This window comes from Giraffa tippelskirchi, chromosome 13 (assembly GCF_054371585.1).
Source record: "Giraffa tippelskirchi isolate mGirTip1 chromosome 13, T2T-mGirTip1v1.2.pri, whole genome shotgun sequence".
Taxonomy (NCBI): Eukaryota; Metazoa; Chordata; class Mammalia; order Artiodactyla; family Giraffidae; genus Giraffa; species Giraffa tippelskirchi.
The window spans coordinates 88,862,813-88,883,062 of record NC_137287.1 but is presented as its reverse complement, the minus strand read 5'-3'; the positions used below and the strand labels follow the sequence as shown (position 1 = coordinate 88,883,062).

The 20,250-nt window shown below is 41.5% G+C and overlaps 1 long non-coding RNA gene across 1 annotated transcript; it reads left to right on the top strand.

Moving 5' to 3' along the window:
- Nucleotides 1-537: 537 nt before the first annotated feature.
- On the top strand, nucleotides 538-13,271 carry LOC145530890 (uncharacterized). The gene is made up of 2 exons (XR_014072082.1): nucleotides 538-819; nucleotides 9,502-13,271. It is a non-coding gene; the product is annotated as an uncharacterized LOC145530890 (long non-coding RNA).
- The last annotated feature ends 6,979 nt before the right edge of the window (nucleotides 13,272-20,250 follow it).

Below are 20,250 nucleotides of genomic sequence, written 5' to 3'. Positions count from 1 at the left end.
TTGCTTTGCCATACATTGTGGGCAATCTCCCATGAGGAAATCTCATCCAATTCTCCACAGGGACAATGGGTGTCACTGGTTTGTACTTTGCTGTAGGACTGATCTCAGTTTGTTGTTCCCCTTCTGCCTTGATACTGTTCCTGTTCATGATTTACCGTTTGGACGTCAAATGCACTTCTGAGTCTGCACGTGATAAAACCCAGTGGATAATGATGGAGACAAAGTGCTAAAGGCAGCTGTACTTCCCACCTCTGATGACGTAGTGAGGACCTGGAAAGCTGTCCCTGAAACCTGGTGTCTGTCACCTGGTTCACAGTCAGTCTGTTCAAGGATTTGGAAGGGAAGGGGGAAGTGGGTAAAGAATAAACAGACAGACAACCTCAGAGACAGAGCAACTCGAAGAGAGAATGTTCTCCTCGAGGTTTCAAATGCTGCAACTACTGGCCCCTCACCCCATGTTCACTGGCAAATTGTGATGTGTATTATTGAGTCATTGTGACAAAAGGGAGTCTTACATACATTTAAAAGCACAGGAACTGGGGCGTTTGGTTTTGACCTCCCTCCCAGAAAGACACCAAGAGCTGTGACATGCTTAGCAGGTATCTGGGTATGTGGGGCATGGATGGAGACAGTGCCACCCACTCCAGCAGGCACATGGCCAAAATTAGCCAACACTGTAGGTGCTGTATTTCAGCCTGGATGGGCAAAGTGCTGTCAGTTCGGTTTAGTTGTTCAGTCATGGTGACTCTTTGCGACCCCATGGACTGTAGGTGTCCGGATAAAGGAGAGGATCTCTGCCCCCTTGGAGTTCAGATCCAGGTAAGAAAACAGAACCACGTGATGGAACACTCAGGAAAGGGCCATAAAATAAGACAAGTATGGAGGTAATCACAGGGTTAGGGTTAGGGCTAGAGTGAGATGAGTGGGGGCTGCAGTAGTCAGAGTTCTGGGCGTGTTGGTGATGAACCCCATATGCTTCTTGAGAGAAAGGACTGGGTTCACAGGAGCTGAGGCACCATCTGCGTGCCTCAGGAGATGGCAGAGCTGGACTCCCGGGGCCTGTGAAACAGCAGTTCTCTCCAAGGGTGTTTCCAGGTGGTCACCCTGTGAGGAGCACTTGTCAGAGTACGCCTTTAGGAACAGCACTGCACTCCAGTCTCAGACACAGTGAGAAATGGTGACCACAAAAGAAGGCACCCTGAGGGTGGAGGATTTTACTTCAAACTGTTGTAGGTAAGAGAAAATTTTTTTTCTCCAAAATACATTTCCTTAAAAAATATAGGCACAGATGAGTAGATTTTAGGAGGGACTTCAATGGTTTTTATTTGTATTTATAGATGAGTGATCTGTCTTTTAGCTGAGCTGTAAAATGAAGTCTGTATTTAGTATTCTTAGGAAAACAATTAAACATTAGCGTGTTTAAAAAGGACACAGCTGATTGTGAGTAAAACAAACAAACTGAAACACATTACTCAGAACAAAGTCACTCCTCAGAAGGTAATGTTCTTCCTTTCTTCTTCAGTGTGGGGTCCAATGGCCACTGGCTGTACTAGGACAGCGATTTTCCTTCCTGGAAGAAGTGGCATTTTAGTGATTGATAAGGTGCATTATTTTAAGTACATAATAAGCTGTGGCCATTCCAGCTGAGTGGAGCTATCTAAGTAGAAGGTCATCATCATGGCCATTAGGAAGGAAACAGTTTCTAAAGATGATCCCCTTTAACTCCGGCTAAAACTGCACTCCAGTCCATTAAAGAGGTGACCTGGCCCTGCCGCAGCCTCAAGAGCCCATGCGGTGTGTTGGGGAGGCCACTGCGTGGGTATGAGTGTGACGCGCTCCCTTCCCGAGCGGCTGTTTCCTGTTGCTGCGTCCAAGGGATGTGGGTGGAGGAGGTGGCCTGACGGATGGAGTGATCTGTCAGGTGCTTTAGTGGCCATGTCCAACCAACTGATATCTCCTAAGGGACATGTCTGGTGAACTTTTCCCCAGGCAACAATGATGAGCTGTTTTTTTTTTCCTGGCTTCACTATGGGGGTCCAATCTCTCGAGGCCAGATTTATGACTAAGTAATGCAAGAAGACTGACCACAGGTCAGGTGTGAGGGGTGTCCACGAAGTTTTCACCGTCCAGGTGACCCTCCTGGCCTGCCTTCTATGAAGCCCTCTGCATCACCAGGATGTTTTTACCATGTTAAGAAACAAACATTGTAGCCAGTCCCCAGGGTCCTGGGTGGGCGATGGGAGAAGAGGCTTCATCCTCAGGGAGGGAGAAAATAAGGGTGAGTAAGAGTGAGTCTTCCACTCTTCTCTTTGGTTTGACTAAAAACTTCAGAACTTGAACTTCATGGTGAGGATGAGCTAATAGAGAATACACAACTAACTACTCACTGAACCCAACACAAAAATGATCCAAACTGAGACGAGTTTCAGGGGTGTGCTGTCAGAGACCCAGACCACCTGCTCAGGTGCTGCAGGAGGCAGGAGGCTCTCTATGAGGCAGTGGACGGGAGGGGCTTGGTTGTTGGGGGGACATCTCTTTGCAGAGACCCCAGGAGCTCCAGGAAGCCAATGCCAGCTCTACGTAACACACACCTGCAATCAGACTCTCCTGAAGAGTCAGAGTTCCAATACAATGAGGGGATCCCTGGATGGGGTGCTTAGCAAAAATTATCAATGAAAATTTACTTGAAGAAGTTTTACACTTTATTTTCTGTCACATTTAATGTAATCACACAACATTCTCCCATCTTATGTCACTATATTAGTGCATTTTTAGTGTTACAAGTGTAAAAAACATAAAGCTTCACTGTATTTTTATGGTTTTAGCTGTTCAGTTTTAAAGTGTTACATACCACACTGCCACCAGATCAGCCACAAAATTATCTTGCTACAATTGCAAATAAGAGAATGGTATGACAGGGAAGCCCGCCCTGCTGCAGTCCAAGGGGTCGCAGAGTCGGACACGACTGAGTGACCGAACAACATTGAAGGGGCAAGTAACTTCTTTGAGGACACGGCCCTCCCCACTGTCAATAAGTATGGATTTTCAGAGCACTTAATGTCAGCAGTGACCAGATGTGTACTCAGAGTCAGACATCATTTTTGCCCATCAAGCCTGAGTTGGAGTGAGAGCTGTTGTGAAAACAGGAAAAAAAATAAAGAAGATGAATCCTTGAAATATGGACACAGGGAACATAGTCCACAGCAGATTCAAATCAATAGCTGTTCTAGGGGACTCTTTTTCCACTGGGGTTTGCCTGAAATATGCCCCTGACCTTTTTGTGTCCCAAAGACAACTATTATTTTTGAGCTAACATGTACTATTTATTATTATAATTTTCACAGCCATTAGAAATAAATCATTTTAATATCAAGTCAATATTTTCACCTGATTCATAATATCTCTAAAAAATATATCAAGAATGTGTACTTCTCAAGAAATAAATATTAAATATACTAGCTCTGTTACCAGGCAATGAATTCTTAACTACTTCATTGAAACAGAGTTTAGCATATCAACTTTCATTATCTTACAGAAGTTGACTTTGGTGAAAAACACAGTTCAGTTCAGTTCAGTTCAGTTCAGTTCAGTATCTCAGTTGTGTCTGACTCTTTGTAACCCCATGAATCGCGGCACGCCAGGCCTCCCTGTCCATCACCAGCTCCCTGAGTCCACCCAAATCCATGTCCATGGAGTCGGTGATGCCATCCAGCCATCTCATCCTCTGTCATCCCCTTCTTCTCCTGCCCTCAATCTTTCCCAGCATCAGGGCCTTTTCCTATGAGTCAGCTCTTCGCATCAGGTGGCCAAAGTATTGGAGTTTCAGCTTCAACATCAATCCTTCCAATGAACACTCAGGGCTGATCTTTAGGATGGACGGGTTGGATCTCCTTGCAGTGCAAGGGACTCTCAAGAGCCTTCTCCAGCACCACAGTTCAAAAGCATCAATTCTTTGGCACTTAGCTTTCTTTATAGTCCAACTCTCACATCCATACATGACCACTGGAAAAACCATAGCCTTGACTAGATGGACCTTTGTTGGCAAAGTAATGTCTCTGCTTTTTAATATGCTGTCTAGGTTGGTCATAACTTTCCTTCCAAGGAGTAAGCGTCTTTTAATTTCAAAACACATGCCTCCTACAAATTCCTGGAATTTGGTAAAGATTGGAATCTATGTTTTGATTTTCAACTGAGGTATAAATGTTGCTGTGAGTTTTATGGCATTTCAAACTACTCTACTATTTGGACACACCATTCTTAGATAATGCACCCATGCCCTAGGCCATGGTTATCTTCCACAGATAGCATAGTTGAGATTTCCTCAGGCTTACAGTAGGAGAAACAAGTTGCTTAGATTTCCTATTCTCCCAGGACACCTGGACTATGTCAACTGTTGAAGATTTCTGCCCGCCTGTGCTCTTGTGAGTAGAAGACGAGAAACAGGAAGGAAGAGCAGAGAAAAGCTTAGTGTTAAGAAAGATGCGGAATGATAGGATATGGTGACAATTCAAAGGTGTTTCTTTAAGGAAGTAAAAAAACATATCTGCACAGGTGAACAACAAGTGCCGATTTTCAGATGCAAAATGAATGAGACACGGGTATGAAATGTACAGTGTGGAGAATAGTCAATAACCATATTATAACTAGACTTATGGTGATAACTTTAAAATATACAGAAATATTGAATCTTTATTTTGTGTAATAGGAGGTAACATAGTGTTGTAGATCAATTATGCTTCAAAGACAAACTCAGAAAAAGAGATCAGATTTGTGGTTACCAGAATAAGGGGTCAGGGAAGGAAAAATTGGATTAAGGCAATCGAAAGGAACAAACTCCCAATTATAAGATAAATACGTACTAGAAATGTAAAATACAACAATAATAAAATTAACGCTGGTATGTTATTACAATGAGGCTTTCCTGGGGGCTCAAACGGTAAAGAATCTGCCTGCAATGTGGGCAACCCATGTTCAATCCCTGGGTCGGGAAGATCCCCTGGAGAAAGGAATGGCAACACACCCCAGTATTCTTGCCTGGGAAATCCCATGGATAGAGGAGCCTGGCAGGCTACAGAACATGTGGTCGCACAGAGTCAGACACGACTGAGTGACTAACACTTTCACTTTTCATATTATTACACTGAGTAAATCCTCAGAATTCTCATCACAAGGAAATTTTTTAAAAAAAATTTCTTTAATTTTGCATATATTTGCCTTATAATTGGATGTTCACTAAATTTATTGTAATAATCACTTCATGCTCCATATGTAAGTCAAATCACTATACTGTACACCTTAAGCATATACAGGGCTGTATGTCAATTATATCTCAATAAATCTGGGGAAAAAAGAAAAACCCCGTAACCACAGAGCAGTGTACTGACATAAGAGTCAGATGCATCTAGTAACCTGCCTTTCCAGATGGACACACCTAGTGTCATTTTTTTTCATGGTGTGTCCTTTGAATGCTCTCACTCTGTGGTTATTACTATCATTTTGGAAACATGGCAATATATACTGCCAATGGCTCTAGCTGGAGATGTCCCCCAGATGTGTAATTTTAAAGGCTTGTGCCTTTCTGTGACTGGTGTGGGCATGGGTTCTCAGCTGTCAGTGTCTGGCAGGGCACTCACAGTGGCAGGTGTGTCTGACACTTTTCACATGACTATGAGGGCTACACTGCAGGCGACAGATGTGCTGTTTACACTTTTGCTTTTGTTGCTCTATTTGTAACCACAATTCAGAAACATCACACTTGCTGGGAGAAAACAGGTCTGTCTTTTGAAGGATTCCTCTACTTAAAAGGTGTACAAGGGAGATTCTGATGTCCAGTTGTGATGCAGTAGCTGGCACAGGGCTAACTCCTTCCACTCTTGACAGCCTTGACACTGGACAAGATACACGAGGCACGGTTGTCAGGCTCTGGTAAAGGCAGTCAAGGCACCATCCATTGGAGGGTATTTGCTTTAGAAATGGGAAGCTCGTGGAGTGAGTGCCACGACCACACTTGTTCTCCATCTGTGGGCAATTTCCTACCACAGGATAAAACTAAGGCATCCAAGCAGAGTGCTGTGATACCACTGAGCTGAGAGCTCAGAGTTGGGGGTGGAGCAAGAGTAGGGGCTTGAGTCTCCAGGCTTTGCCATGGAGAACAGGAGCTCACAGAGCAGGGCTTTTATGCTCAGGGTGAGGGGCAGCAAATCATGTCAGGCAAAAAGAGTGCTCTGAGGTTAAGAACTGAGATTCTGAAGGTCACATTAGGTAGGGTCTGTCGGAGTTTTGCCAGCCAAAGTGGGAGAAAATGCAACTCCTCATAAAAGATCTAGATGTGGATAAGAAATACAAGAAATGCATAACATACCCATCGTGGGCTGCACTACAACCGCCCCTGGCCACTGTTAGGCAGCATCTTGTGGGGAGAGGACCAAAGAAAGCCTACGTGTAACTGAATAAAATCATAGCACAGGAGAGTGCTCGATACTTTGCTAAAGCAGTACAGAGAAAAATTTACAGCAATGGTGCTCACGTCAGACAAGAAGAAGGCTTTGACGTCAGTGAGAAAAGTGTATACTTTAATAAACTAGACCAAGAAGAGCAAAATAAATGTGAGGTAAGTATGCTGAAGGAAATTATAAAGATAAAAGCAGAAATCAACTCAATTAAAATAAGGAAAATAGTCACAGTATAATAAAAGAATATAAAATCTGGTTCTCTAAGATGATTAGTGAAGTGAATAAATCTGAATCTATACTGATCAATACACTAAGAAAGGAAGAGCAAGCAGATTACTAATACCGGGAATGAGATGGGGGCATCGGATCCCATGGCCAATAAAAGAATGACAGTTCAGTTCAGTTCAGTCACTCAGTCGTGTCCGACTCTTTGCGACCCCATAAACTGCAGCACGCCAGGCCTCTCTGTCCATCACCAACTCCCGGAGTCTACCCAAACCCATGTCCATCGAGTCGGTGATGCCATCCAACCATCTCATCCTCTGTCGTCCCCTTCTCCTCCCGCCCCCAATCCTACCCAGCATTAGGGTCTTTTCCAATGAGTCAACCCTTCACATGAGGTGGCCAAAGTATTGGAGTTTCAGCTTCAATATCAGACCTTCCAATGAACACCCAGGTTGATCTCTCTTAGGATGGATTGATTGGATCTCCTTGCAGTCCAAGGGACTCTCAAGAGTCTTCTCCAACACCACAGTTCAAAAGCATCAATTCTTCGGCGCTCAGCTTTCTTCACCGTCCAACTCTCACATCCATACATGACCACTGGAAAAACCATAGCCTTGACTAGATGGACTTTTGTTGGCAAAGTAATGTCTCTGCTTTTAAATATGCTATCTAGGTTGGCCATAACCTTCCTTCCAAGGAGCAAGCGTCTTTTAATTTCATGGCTGCAGTCACCATCAACAGTGATTCTGGAGCCCCAAAAAAGAATGACAAGGGGAAGAATAATTCTGTATTAATAGATGACAATTCCTTGGAAGATACAAATCACCAAAGCTCACTTAAGAAAAATACGACTAACCCTGTAACTAGGAAAAAAATTTAACAGTTTCAGTGGTGAATTCTATTAAGCATACAAGAAAGAATAATCACAATTCTATACCAACCTTTCAGTTTATGTCTGCATTTACCCAGCATTAAACTAGAAAAAGATATTATAAAAAAATCAAACACAAAATCAATATCCTTCATACCTACAGACTCAGTCATTTTTAATAGATTATTTTTAGAATGTGTTTGGGTTTGTAGCAAAATTGAGGGGAGGGTATATGATTTCCCATATATCCTTTGCCCACACACTGATTATTCGGTATGTACAGTGCATCTAAATCAAAATGTAAGTATTCATTTGTATTTGTAGAAACTTACAAGCTGATTCTAAAATTTAAATGGAAATTCAAAGCACCCAGAATAATTAAGGTTAAATAAAAATAATAGAATGGGAGAATATTTACAATAAAGATAGGAAATTAAACCAATAGAATAATATGGAGTCCAAAAACTCTGCTAATTTGGTCATCTGATTTACAACAAAGGCTCCAAAACAATTCAACAGCTAATGGTAGTCTATACAAATTTTTTTCACTTTTTTTTTCATCTTTTCACTAAAAAAGAGGCCACTGATATAGAAAAAAAATTAACTTTGACCCCTACCACATAGAGAACAAGTAATGTGGACTGAAATGTACACCATGGACTATAAACCACCTGGAAGAAAGCACTAGAAATTTTAGTTTGGCAGATTTTTTAAATAAACAAGGCAAACAATAGAAGTGTTGGACATGGACAAGCAGAAAAGTTTTGCTTCATCATAATTAAACTTTGCTGTTCATCAACAAACACTGTAAGAAATGGAATCTCAATCCATGTATATTTGCAATATACATGTCTGTCAAAGCTCTTTTAATTGTAATATATTGTTTAAAGAAATACTACAAATCAGAAACAAAGAAAACCAATGTATAAAAACTGCAGAAGAGACTTGAATAGATACATCACAAATATAGATATAAAAATAAGTGATAAACAGAAAGTTTTCAGCATCATTAATCATCAGAAAATTGCAACTTAAAACCATGAACTACACATACACTGGAGAGGTAAAGTTAAAAAGACTGAAATTACATGAGGATTTTTTTCATGTTTTCAGAGGTCTTCTAAAGCATCAGTGCACATATCTATAATATTTGGAGAAACATGGGAAACACTTGTCTGTCCTGATATACGACACTGTCATAATATGGTAATACCATCTGCCCCATACTCTTTCCTTGAAATTTTATGTTTTATTTAGTTCCTTTACCTGAATGCTTAACAAGTGCTCTCCTCTAGATGTATTTAGAGATTACAGATGGACATGCAATCCACACCAAGATTCCAGTGCAATCTGTGCTGTCTTGTGCCCTCCACACGCAGCTGCCAGAGAGAAGAGCTGCCTGCACTTAGATTTATGCTCCCTCCTCTGCAAGAGACCACGTGGGCACCACTGCACCCGCCTTAGACTAACTGTACAATTAGCACTGTGATAGAAAGTCCCTGAGTGAACACAAGCTCCCTTGTGACAAGATTAACTCCAGGGACTCTAGGCAACAGGAACAAGTCACAAAGTGCAAACTAATTAAGTTTGGAGGACAGGAATGAGGACAAGGGAGGTCAAGCAGCTGGCATGGTGGCCGCAGAGCCCAGAGCAACAGAAATGAAAGTTCAGCTAAAGCAGTAGAAATAGAAACGTTTTCAAATTGAATTTTGTGATTTTTCTCTCTGGTTCTCTTGTCATTTTCTCTGGACTATATATATATATGGAGTGGTAGGAGTACAGGAAAGAAAGAAAATGTTATAATTATGCAAACACAAAAAATACAGTAAGTGAGAATAGCAATATTTTGAAACTTATAGTAGAGCATATTGTTCAGTGGGCAGACAGTTGAAGGGAGCCTGCAAAAGGGGAAAGTTCATGTTCTCACTAAATCTTTTTTTCTTTTTCTTCCAGTTATTGAAAGCACAGAGGATATGGGCCCAAGGGTAAAGAAACTGCTTTTCTGGCAAAGTTGCCATCCACCCCCTGAATATACAAAACATGGGAAGCTTAAAAATATAAACACAAACAACAAAAATGAAATAAAAGTAGCAGATAAAAATAATGATGCCATACCTACAGTTTATGGAACTAAGAAAAGAAAAAGACTTTTCTGGAATCACAAAATGGAACATCAACATTCTTCCATTTAATCCTATCACATGCAATCTGAAAAAAAATGCTTCTCAACATTCTTATGACTTTTTACTGATGTAAATCATTGCTAAATGGCAAAATCACAATACAGTACAGTCCCTCACTGGATGTGTTCTAGAAATTTAAAAATCTATGCTGGCATTTCAGTAGAAATCTGTACAATGGTCCATGTTGCTGTTGTTTAGTTGCTAAATCGTGTACAACTCTTTTGCAACCCCGTGGACTACAGCCTGCTAAGCTCCTCTACCTGTGGAATTTTCCAGCAAGAATACTGGAGTGGGTTGCCATACTCTCCTCCAGGGGATCTTCCAGACCCAGGGATTTAAACTGCATCTCTTGCGTCTCCTGCATTGGCAGGTGGATCATTTTACTCAACCACCTGGGAAGCCCACAATGGTCCATATTGACAATAAATGTTAATGATTTTTACAGACTAGTTAGAAAATGCAGTAGGACACATGGAATATAATGCTTCATCCCTGTGTGAGTGTAACTGTAGAGAAAATGAGGAAGATAAATGATTGCCCCTCCCCATTATGTAGTTCAGGACACACTGAGCCAAGGAAATGGGACAGCAGTTTGTGGAAAAGGCTCCCAGTAATCCAGTATCTTTGAACTATGCTGTAAAATATATGTGACAAAGCATACCAGTTAAAGTTCCCTGGACAACTGACATCCAGAGTAAACCTGCACTTAATAATCTTGTGAAATAGCTGGAGGCAGCAGTTAGAAAGCTCACAGCACACATGTGCAATGTAACCTTGCAGATTCACAACAAGCATTATCATATTATACAATATTGGAAACTCTGGGATGAGAAAAAAACAACTCTCATACTTTGTTAAACCCACAGGATCCCATCTCAAATGTCATTTTTAAATGGAAAAACTTTTTAAGGTGTGCTGATTCATGGTGTACGTATTTATAGATGTAGCTCTTCAAGTGATGTGAGTACTGGCAACAAGTAATTTTATTCTTCAAATATTTGCGAATATGAGCTAAGCAGCATTAAGTGAATGGGAACCTGTGGAAGTGTCCAGTGAATTCAGCAAGGACATTTTGTTTAGATTCCTCACAGGGACTCTCCTCCACTCTGACTTTCCCATCCTAAAGAGTAGCTTAAATGGTCAGTAGAGCACCCCCATCTGTGACAGAGCAGGTACTGGTGCCTGGTGACTGGTGACTGGCGTGTGAGTGACTTCTGTCCACTCCAGAGGGCAGAGAAGATGAACAGATGGGTGCCATCTTGGGCAGGGCTCTATCTGTGATTTTTAGATTTATCTGTAATCTTCAGAATGTTGTCAGTGCATTAGAGGATTGCCAGTGAGTCTCAGCTTAAGTGTCAAACATTCTTTACTAACCTTGGCCTGGAAATAAAAGCAGAGCTTTGCTGGATTAAGTTGTTAACGATTCACTGATCTGAAGAGATTATTATGACAGTCAAACCAAATTTCCTGTTTGGAAACTAATAAATGGCACCGAACTACTTTTCTGATGTAGCAGGAAAAAATCCTGAATCCTACTGTCACAAGCTCTAAAGTGTTTTCAAGTATTAGTGTTTTGTTGTGCCTATACTTTGATTTCTCTTTGCTTTGGTTTTCTCTATTCTTAACAGTCCCATTTACATAGCTCAATATGCCCACTGAACCTATAAAAAACACCTCATTGTATCTCTGATTTCAGTTGATACATTATGCATATATCCTAATATCTTAAGCCTGCCATCCTTTTATATCTACATTAAAATGTGGAGGCAAAGTTTGATTTTGTACTGTGTCAGTCTACTTATTTTCCATGCTGGTGCTGAGCACCATCCAAAGCAGCTTGCTCCTGGCATCATCAGTGCAGCCTGCAAGAAGATAGTCCTGGGGGCAGATCACTAGAGGTGCTTTAATCCTTCAGACAAGTTTTCAATACTGTTTACACCAGGGACTTTCTTGTACAAATCCTCTTTACACAGACAAGAATAACATGGCAAGGAACTATTTGTCTCTGATCTCTGCAAAGAAGGAGAGCAAATGGGAACCCGTAGGGGGTTTTCCATCTTTTAAACATACCAAGAGGAGATTAATCAAAGATCTCTCTGCTGTCTGATGTACAATCAGTTACTTAGCTGCAGTGCCACTGATCAAGTTATGGCGGAATCACAGGATCACAGCACCCACCGTGGTGCACGGCTGGATCAGAAACCTAGCAGGTATGTGCTCACAAAGAAGCTGCTGGATGGTTAGCTCACTATTCCCTAAACAGTCTCAAACACAGTGCCTTAAGATCTTTGTCCTCAGTCCATAGCTGGCCTTCTCTCCGTGGATATTCTCTGTCTTATCATTATGGATTTGCCCATGATTTAAGCAATGTTTCTGTTGTACGTCATACACACACAGGGTACTTTCATGGATGTGAGCTCAGTGCCCATATGTCACACATGAAAATAAGGGGTATGTGTTGAGATGGATGGTATGCAATGTTGAATGTGATGGCATTTTACTGAATGCACTATTGGTAACAACACTTTGTGTTACTGGCATCTATAGTGCATGGGCAATAGGGTGAAAATCCCATGCCCCTTAAAATAAATCTAGAACATCTGTACTATGTTTAACAACCTCTTGGAAGTCAATTCAGTCACCTGAGTTTCCCAAGCACCTCTTCAATCAGAAAACACTTTTTGGGGATAGAGGTATTTTCTGTCCTGGAAGCAAACACATGACTGTAGATGACCTAAGAATCCCTGCCTCCCAATCCTCGTCATGTTCTCCTGACGCGTGTCAGTCGAATAATCAAGGATTCCTCTCTATCTACGTTCAGCACTCCTCAGTCTCTCACTCAAAACTCATCTTCCACACACCTCAGTGGATAAGTCAAGGCCATTCTCACCAGATCCTCTACTCCATAGTTTATGATTCACATTGAATACACAAGATAGCTTGTTTTCAACAGATTTCCAAGTGGGGCCAATAGACTTCCATCCACAAGCATAACATCCCATAAACCTTTCAACAGTAGCTTGAAGGCAGACGAATAAGCCTGCCATACAATCCACACAAAAAAGCGAAGACAGAAAGGTACAGCATTAAAGACTGAAAACACACACACACAGACAAGGACTAATTGGAAAATGATGAGCAATAGTTCACTCAAATCTGTGCATCTGCGATTTCCTCTAAATGGCTCTTTTCCTAGGCAACAATTTGTGCATAATGAATTCATTTTTAGCATCACATAACTTTATTTTGGGGGTGTGCACACTTTGAGAAACTACATAAGGCAGTGAGATCATGAAGAAAAAAAAATTTTTACTCTGAAGGTGTCAATTTGAATGTAATTACAGCACATATGCGTGAAGCAGCAAACAAATCAAGACAGAACTTAAAACCCTCCTAAGCTTTTGATAGAAAAATTACATAATGAAGAATAATACTCTGATTGGACCATTGTCTTTCTTTTAGAATATGGGAGAAACAGAAGGCAGTGTCTGTATGGAAACTGACATATTATGAATAAAATAAAAGGAGTTTTTGGGCAAAGTCTCTCTTCCTTGCGTCAGACTGTGCAGGTAGCATACTGACCAGTGAAGATGTTTTCAATTAAAAAAAAAAGAGAGACATCAAAACCAAAAAACCACAATACCCATAAAACACTGGGTCTTGCTGCATCTGTCTTATGACATGAGTAGCTTGATAGACGACTGGAAATCAAACGATCCCTGAAATGCTCTTTATAAGTCCCCTCTTCATCTACCTGATAAGAATAGGGATTTCCAGGTGTTAAGGAACTGACCTTAATTAAGTCACAGATTGTTAGAGGAAAAGTCAGAGATTAGAGCCCTGGGCTAGGATCTCTGCGCAGCATCTCATTGTTATTAACTTGGGTGTTTGTTTACTTTTCTGATATTTATTCTGTAGAACAGGTAATACACAAATGCATACAAAAAATGTGAAGTTCATTTGTCCCCATCTATCCAATGTTCCTCCTCAGAAGTAACAAGCTTTACTTATTTCATATTTATTTTTATTTACAAGCGTACATACCCATAGACACACATTCATCTATTCCTACTGTTTTGCTTAAAATACATATACAGCTGTCTCTTTCCCTTAAATGCTCCCTACTGGGTTCTCAATTTTATTGATGTACATAATTTATTTAACAAGTCTTCCATTAATGGGTATTTATGTCTCATCCAATTTGTGTTTGTATAAACCACGCTGCAACAATCTGTACATGCCTCATTTCCCACAGGTGAAAGAATATCAGCAAAATAACAGCTAAGGAGAAAAATTCTGCTAGATCAAAGTAATTTCCGTACTTATGTTTGTGTATATGTGAACACACACTGGGTATTGTAAAAATTACCTTCCTCTGAGTTCTGCCGATTTATCCTTCATGAACAATAAATGAGACAGTCTGTTTTCCTATTTTCTGGTGGGAAGTCTATCTACCTATCTATCTATCTATCATCTTTACCACTTAACTAGGTGAAAAATTGTCAATTGTTTTTAAATTTTCATTTCTTTTATTAAAAGGGAGTTTGAGCATCTTTTCCTATGTTTAAGAAACAATGTTTCCTTTTCTGATAAATGTGTATTTAACACACACAGTACATATATGTACATATGTACACACAGTTATATACATTATATACACAATATATATACTATATATTATAGGTTTTATATATATTATAGGTATTATATATATTATAGGTATTATAATATTATAGGTATTATATATAACTATTATACATGTACTATAAATACTATATATTATAGATATATTATAAGTATTATAATGTTATAGGTATTATATAAATTGCATACTTAAAACGCACAGTACACACACAAAGATTGATCCAGGAATCACAGTGGCTATTATATATATTATAGGTATTATACATAACTATTATATATGCACTATATATACTATAAGCATTATAATGTTATAGGTATTACATATACTAAAGGTATTATATAAACTATATACTTAACAGGCACAGTACACACACAATGACTGATCCTGGAATCACAGGGGCCCTCCAGGAAACCCAAGCAAACCCGAGGGCCCTGGGTGCCCACGGCCCGGCCCGCAGGGCAGCAGAGCCACCTCAGGCCACGGTCACCATTGGTGGACCGGCTCCCTTCCCACCTGCGCTGCCCGGTCACCCGCACACGCTCCTGGTAGAGACCGGGAAGCCGCTGGGGCCCCCGAAGGGTCGCCTCTGCCTCCGCAGTGCTCACCCCTCGGCCCTCCGTTGGATGCCGTCCTGTGGAAACTAGGGGCCTGGTCTGGGGCCGGACACACTCACCTGACTAAAGCCCTTGTCTAACGCCCCCACGTTGCAATGCAGGCTCAGCCATAAACTGGGGTCCCGATGTAAACCCAGGGCTCACAGGTAACCCCCAAGTCGTAAACCTGGGGTCCTGACGACAGCTGAGCCCCGGAGGCTGCACTCTGCAGCACCAAAGGTGAACGCCCAGCGCCTCGCATGCCTCAGGCCTGACACCTGCCCTCAGGCGACTGCACCTGACCGAACGCCCTGACCAAACGCCGGCGGGCAGGTGCCTCTGTGACAGGAGGCCACGTGAGGTAAATGTGCGCATCTCCCGTGGTGGGGTGACAGCGCGGGTCTCCTTTTCCCCGGGCAGAGAGGGTGCTGGCTGAGATGGCCGCCCCAGCCCCAGGGCACTGGAGTCTGAAAGTCCTCGCCTGCGCCGGGGCTGCTCCCGGGCCGGGTCACTGGCCACCTCCCTGTGACCATTCGTAGGGTTTCTGGGTTTTGATTCCGAAGACTGCGGCTGTGATGTAGCTTTCCTCCTGTTTTCTGAGCTTTGAAACATACCTAGGAGGACGTGCCTTAATCCGAGTTTATGTCAGATTTTCTGCTGGTTCTTTAGTGACTTTGTTTATTTACCATAAACTTTGAAGATAATGGTGACCGCCTTCAAAAGGTCCCACGCAGGCACCGAGGCACTCAGTGTCCCTGACCCTGCAGCAGGCCACTGCCGACCCATGCCTTTGCTGGAGACTCCTAGACACTCCTGGGCAACTGTGGGTCAGTCTCTTGTAGGGTCGCTGTTCCTTTCTTGTGGGTCATGAGGCACACAAGGTTTTGTTTGTGCCCTGTAAGAGTCTGTTTCCCCAGTCCTGCGTAAGTTCTGGCGGCTCTACGGTGGGGTTAACGGCAACCTCCTCCAAGAGGGCTCATGCCATACCCAGGTCTGTTGCACCCAGAGCCCCTGCAGCAGGCCACTGCTGACCCGTACCTCCACAGGAGACACTCAAAGGTAGGTCTGGCTCAGTCTCTGTGGGGTTTCTGGGTCCTGGTGCCCACAAGGTTTTGTTTGAGCCCGTTGAGCATCTCTGGCAGGTATGGGGTTTGATTCTGTATGCAGTTTCATTCTCCTACCATCTTGCTGGGGCTTCTCCTTTGCCCTTGTGTGTGGGGTGTCTCCTCACAGCTGCTCCAGTGGGAGAGGGAGTTGGTGATGAACAGGGAGGCCTGGCGTGCTGCAGTCCATGGGGTGGCAAAGAGTTGGACTCGACCGAGTGACTGAACTGAGCTGAACCATCAACTTTGTTTCTCAACTCAGAAGCTTTTTGACCTAAGATGTGAATTATCCTAATTCATTCCTTATTTCCCTCCCAAGTTTCTTGCAAAATTTCAATATATTTAGGTGACTGATCTGTTTTAACATAATTTTTGTATATGGTAGAGGTAGGGGGCTCACTGTCATTCTTTTCAATGTGGACGTCCAATTATCTGAGCACTATTTATTAAAGAGATTATTCGTCTGAGTTGATGGTTATTGCCTTGCTTGCCAAAAATCAATTGGCCATGGGTCTATGGGTTTATTTTTAAATTCTCAAATCTATTTCATTGGACTACAATGTCTATTCTTATGGCAATACCATACCAATTTTTTTTTATTACTGTAGCTAGTCTTTGGCCACCTCATGTGAAGAGGTGACTCACTGGAAAAGACCCTAATGCTGGGAAGGATTGGGGGCAGGAGGAGAAGGGGATGACAGAGGATGAGATGTTTGGATGGCATCACCGACTCGATGGACATGGGTCTGGGTAAACTCCAGGAGTTGGTGATGGACAGGGAGGCCTGGCGTGCTGCGACTCATGGGGTCGCAAAGAGTTGGACACGACTGAGCGACTGAACTGAACTGAACTGAACTGAGTCTTTGATTGATTTCCAGAGTCCTGAAAGTGTTGACTATGAGAATTTTTGCCATTTTTTGTTGGTTTTAAGGAGATGCAAATTTTCAGAGCTTGTTATAAGCCCATCTTGGATGAACATAGTGTTATTTTTTTGCCTGTATATGAAAATTGTTGGATATCCATTGTGTATTTCAAATTTATCATTATAAAGGCATTCACCTGTCTCTCTCATTTTGTTTTTCTGTCCTGAAATAAAAGCTTGATATTCAAGTTGTAACTCTGACCTTTTTTGAGGGGTTTATTTTGGTTGCAGTTGATATCTTTAACATCATTTTATTTTAATTTTGAATTTGGAAATTAAACACAATTGGAGGCATTCCATTCTATTTGTAAAAAAGTTTATTTTGCTGTGTAATATACATAGAAATGCAAATATCCTAGAAGTGTGCCTTTCAAAGATCTTTCACAGTCTTGACACACTGGAAAAGAACATTACCCAAGTCTCAAAATTCTGCCCACATTTCCCTTCAGTTGTTTGCATACTTTAAAAGTAAACTTTATCTTGACTTCTAATAGTAAGGGTAGTTTTGCCTGTTTTTTTCTTTTATGTACTGGATCAGTTCAGTTCAGTTCAGTCGCTCAGTTGTATCTGACTCTTTGCCACCCCATGGACTGCAGCACGCCAGGCCTCCCTGTCCATCACCAACTCCTGGAGTTTACTCAAACTCAACATCCATCAGGTTAGTGATGCCATCCAGCCATCTCACCCTCTGTCGTCTTCCTCTTCCTGCCTTAAATCTTTCACAGTATCAGGGTCTTTTCAAATGAGTCAGTTCTTCGCATCAGGTGGCCAAAGTATTGGAGATTCAGCTTCAGCCTCAGTCCTTCCAATGAATATTCAGGACTGATTTCCTTTAGGATGGACTGGTTGGATCTCCTTGCAGTCCAAGGGACTCTCAAGAGTCTTCTCCAACACCACAGTTCAAAAGCATCAATTCTTCCACACTCAGTTTTCGTTATAGACTAACTCTCACATCCATACATGACTACTGGAAAAACCATAGCTTTGACTAGATGGACCTTTGTTGGCAAAGTAATGTCTCTGCTTTTTAATATGCTGTCTAGGTTGGTCATAACTTTTCTTCCAAGGAGCAAGGTCTTTCAATTTCATGGCTGCAGTCACCATCTGCAGTGATTTTGGAGCCCCCACAAATAAAGTCTCTCACTGTTTCCACTGTTTCCCCATCTATTTGCCATGAAGTGATGGGATCAGATACCATGATCTTAATTTTCTGAATGTTGAGTTTTAGGCCAGCTTTTTCACTCTCCTCTTTCACTTTCAAGAGGCTCTTTAGTTCTTCACTTTCTGCCATAAGGGTGGTGTCATCTGCGTATCTGAGGTTATTGATATTTCTCCCGGCAATCTGGATTCCAGCTTGTGCTTCATCCAGCCCAGCATTTCTCATGATGTACTCCACATATAAGTTAAATAAACAGAGTGACAGTATACAGCCTTGACGTACTCCTTTCCTGATTTGGAACCAATCTGTTGTTCCATGTCCAGTTCTAACTGTTGCTTCTTGACCTGCATACATATTTCTCAGGAGGCAGGTCCGGTGGTCTGGGATTCCCATCTCTTGAAGAATTTTCCACAGTTTTTGGTGGTTCACATAGTCAAAGGCTTTTGCATATTCAATAAAGCAGAAGTAGATGTTTTCCTGGATGCACTGGATATAAATTATATAATTACCCTTTCTTTTGTGTCACTTATTTTGTTAAACTTTATGTTTGGGTGTTTATTTCATTATTGTGTATTGCTTTAGAACATTAATTCCTGTTATGAATATTATTTTGTTAAGTAAATAGACCATCATTATTCAGTCTTCTGCTGAACAGCCCTTGAGTAGTTCCATTTTACAGATGTGAGGAATAGTGCTGCTAGGAACATGCTGGCCTATCTCGTGGTACATATATGTTTGGGTACATGTTTATTAAGTGTAATCTAAAAGTGAGATTGCTGTGCACAACTATGGGTATGTTCAGTTTTAGTAGGCGTGGACAAAGCATTTTCCAGCAATGTTCCCAGTTCATTCATATGCTCTGTAATACTCTGCATTTTAATCTTTTTGTAAATTTTGGCCACTCTAGTGAGTGTTATGTTTTATTGTATTTTTTATTTTCATTCCTTTGACTGGTAATCAGGTTGAGTGCATTTCATGTGCTTATTTGTCATTTGCATATATTTTTTCAATTGCCTTTACAAGTCTTTTTTCCAAAAGTGAATTTTCTGTTTCCTATAGTGATTTGTAAGAATTCTTTACATATTGTGGATACAAGAGTCTTTTGCTGGTTGTATACATACATTACAAATGTCTTCTCATACTTTGGGTTTTTATTCTGCTTTAATAAACAGAAGGGCTTCGCTGATGGCTCAGCTGGTAAAGAATCCTCCTGCAATGCAGGAGACCCCAGTTTGATTCCTGGATCGGGAAGATCCCCTAGAGAAGGGAAAGGCTACCCACTCCAGTATTCTGGCCTAGAGAATTCCATGGATTCTATTAGTCTATGGGGTTGCAAAGAGGCAAGCATGACTGAGTGACTTGCACTTAATAAACAGAAGTTCTTAACTTTGAAATAGTCACCTTATCATTTTTCTTTGTTAGTCTTATTTTTCCATCTTAGGAGCTATTTGCCAAAACAACAGTCACTAATGTACTATTCCCCACTTTTGTTAAAGCATGATTTTTTCCCCACCCAAATCTGCAATTCCTTGATTTTTGTTTATAAGGTAAGATAAGAATTGAATTTTGTTTATAGTTTGAGATAAGGATTTAACTTTTTTTTTTGTCTCTAGGGGATCTCATTGTGGTGGAAAATTCTGATATGCCCTCTGAGATTCCAGCCTTTTGTGCCTAGCATGGTCTCTTCCCCTAGAACAGGTGGTTGATTAGGCTATGTTAGAGAACAAAGGTAAAGTGATTTTTCAGATATCATTAAGCTGACTTTGATTTAATTAGAAGAGAGACTATTTTAACTGGCTCTGATCTAATCAGATGAGCTCTTCAGAGGGCCTTTGCCCTTTTTGAAGGAAGAGTTCCAAAGTGTGAGAGAAATTTTCCTGTTGACTTTGAAGGAGTGTACTTCTATTTTGGAGAGGGGCCCACATGTGAGGGGAAAGCAGTCTCTATCAACTGAGGGATTGAGCCCAACAACCAAAAGGAAGTGTATTCCAACAACCATGACCCAGAGCCTTAAATGAGTCTCCTGCCCTGACCATCAGCTTCTGTGCAGCCTCCTATGTGAGGCCCTGAACAAAGGCCCCAGCTCACCTGTATCAG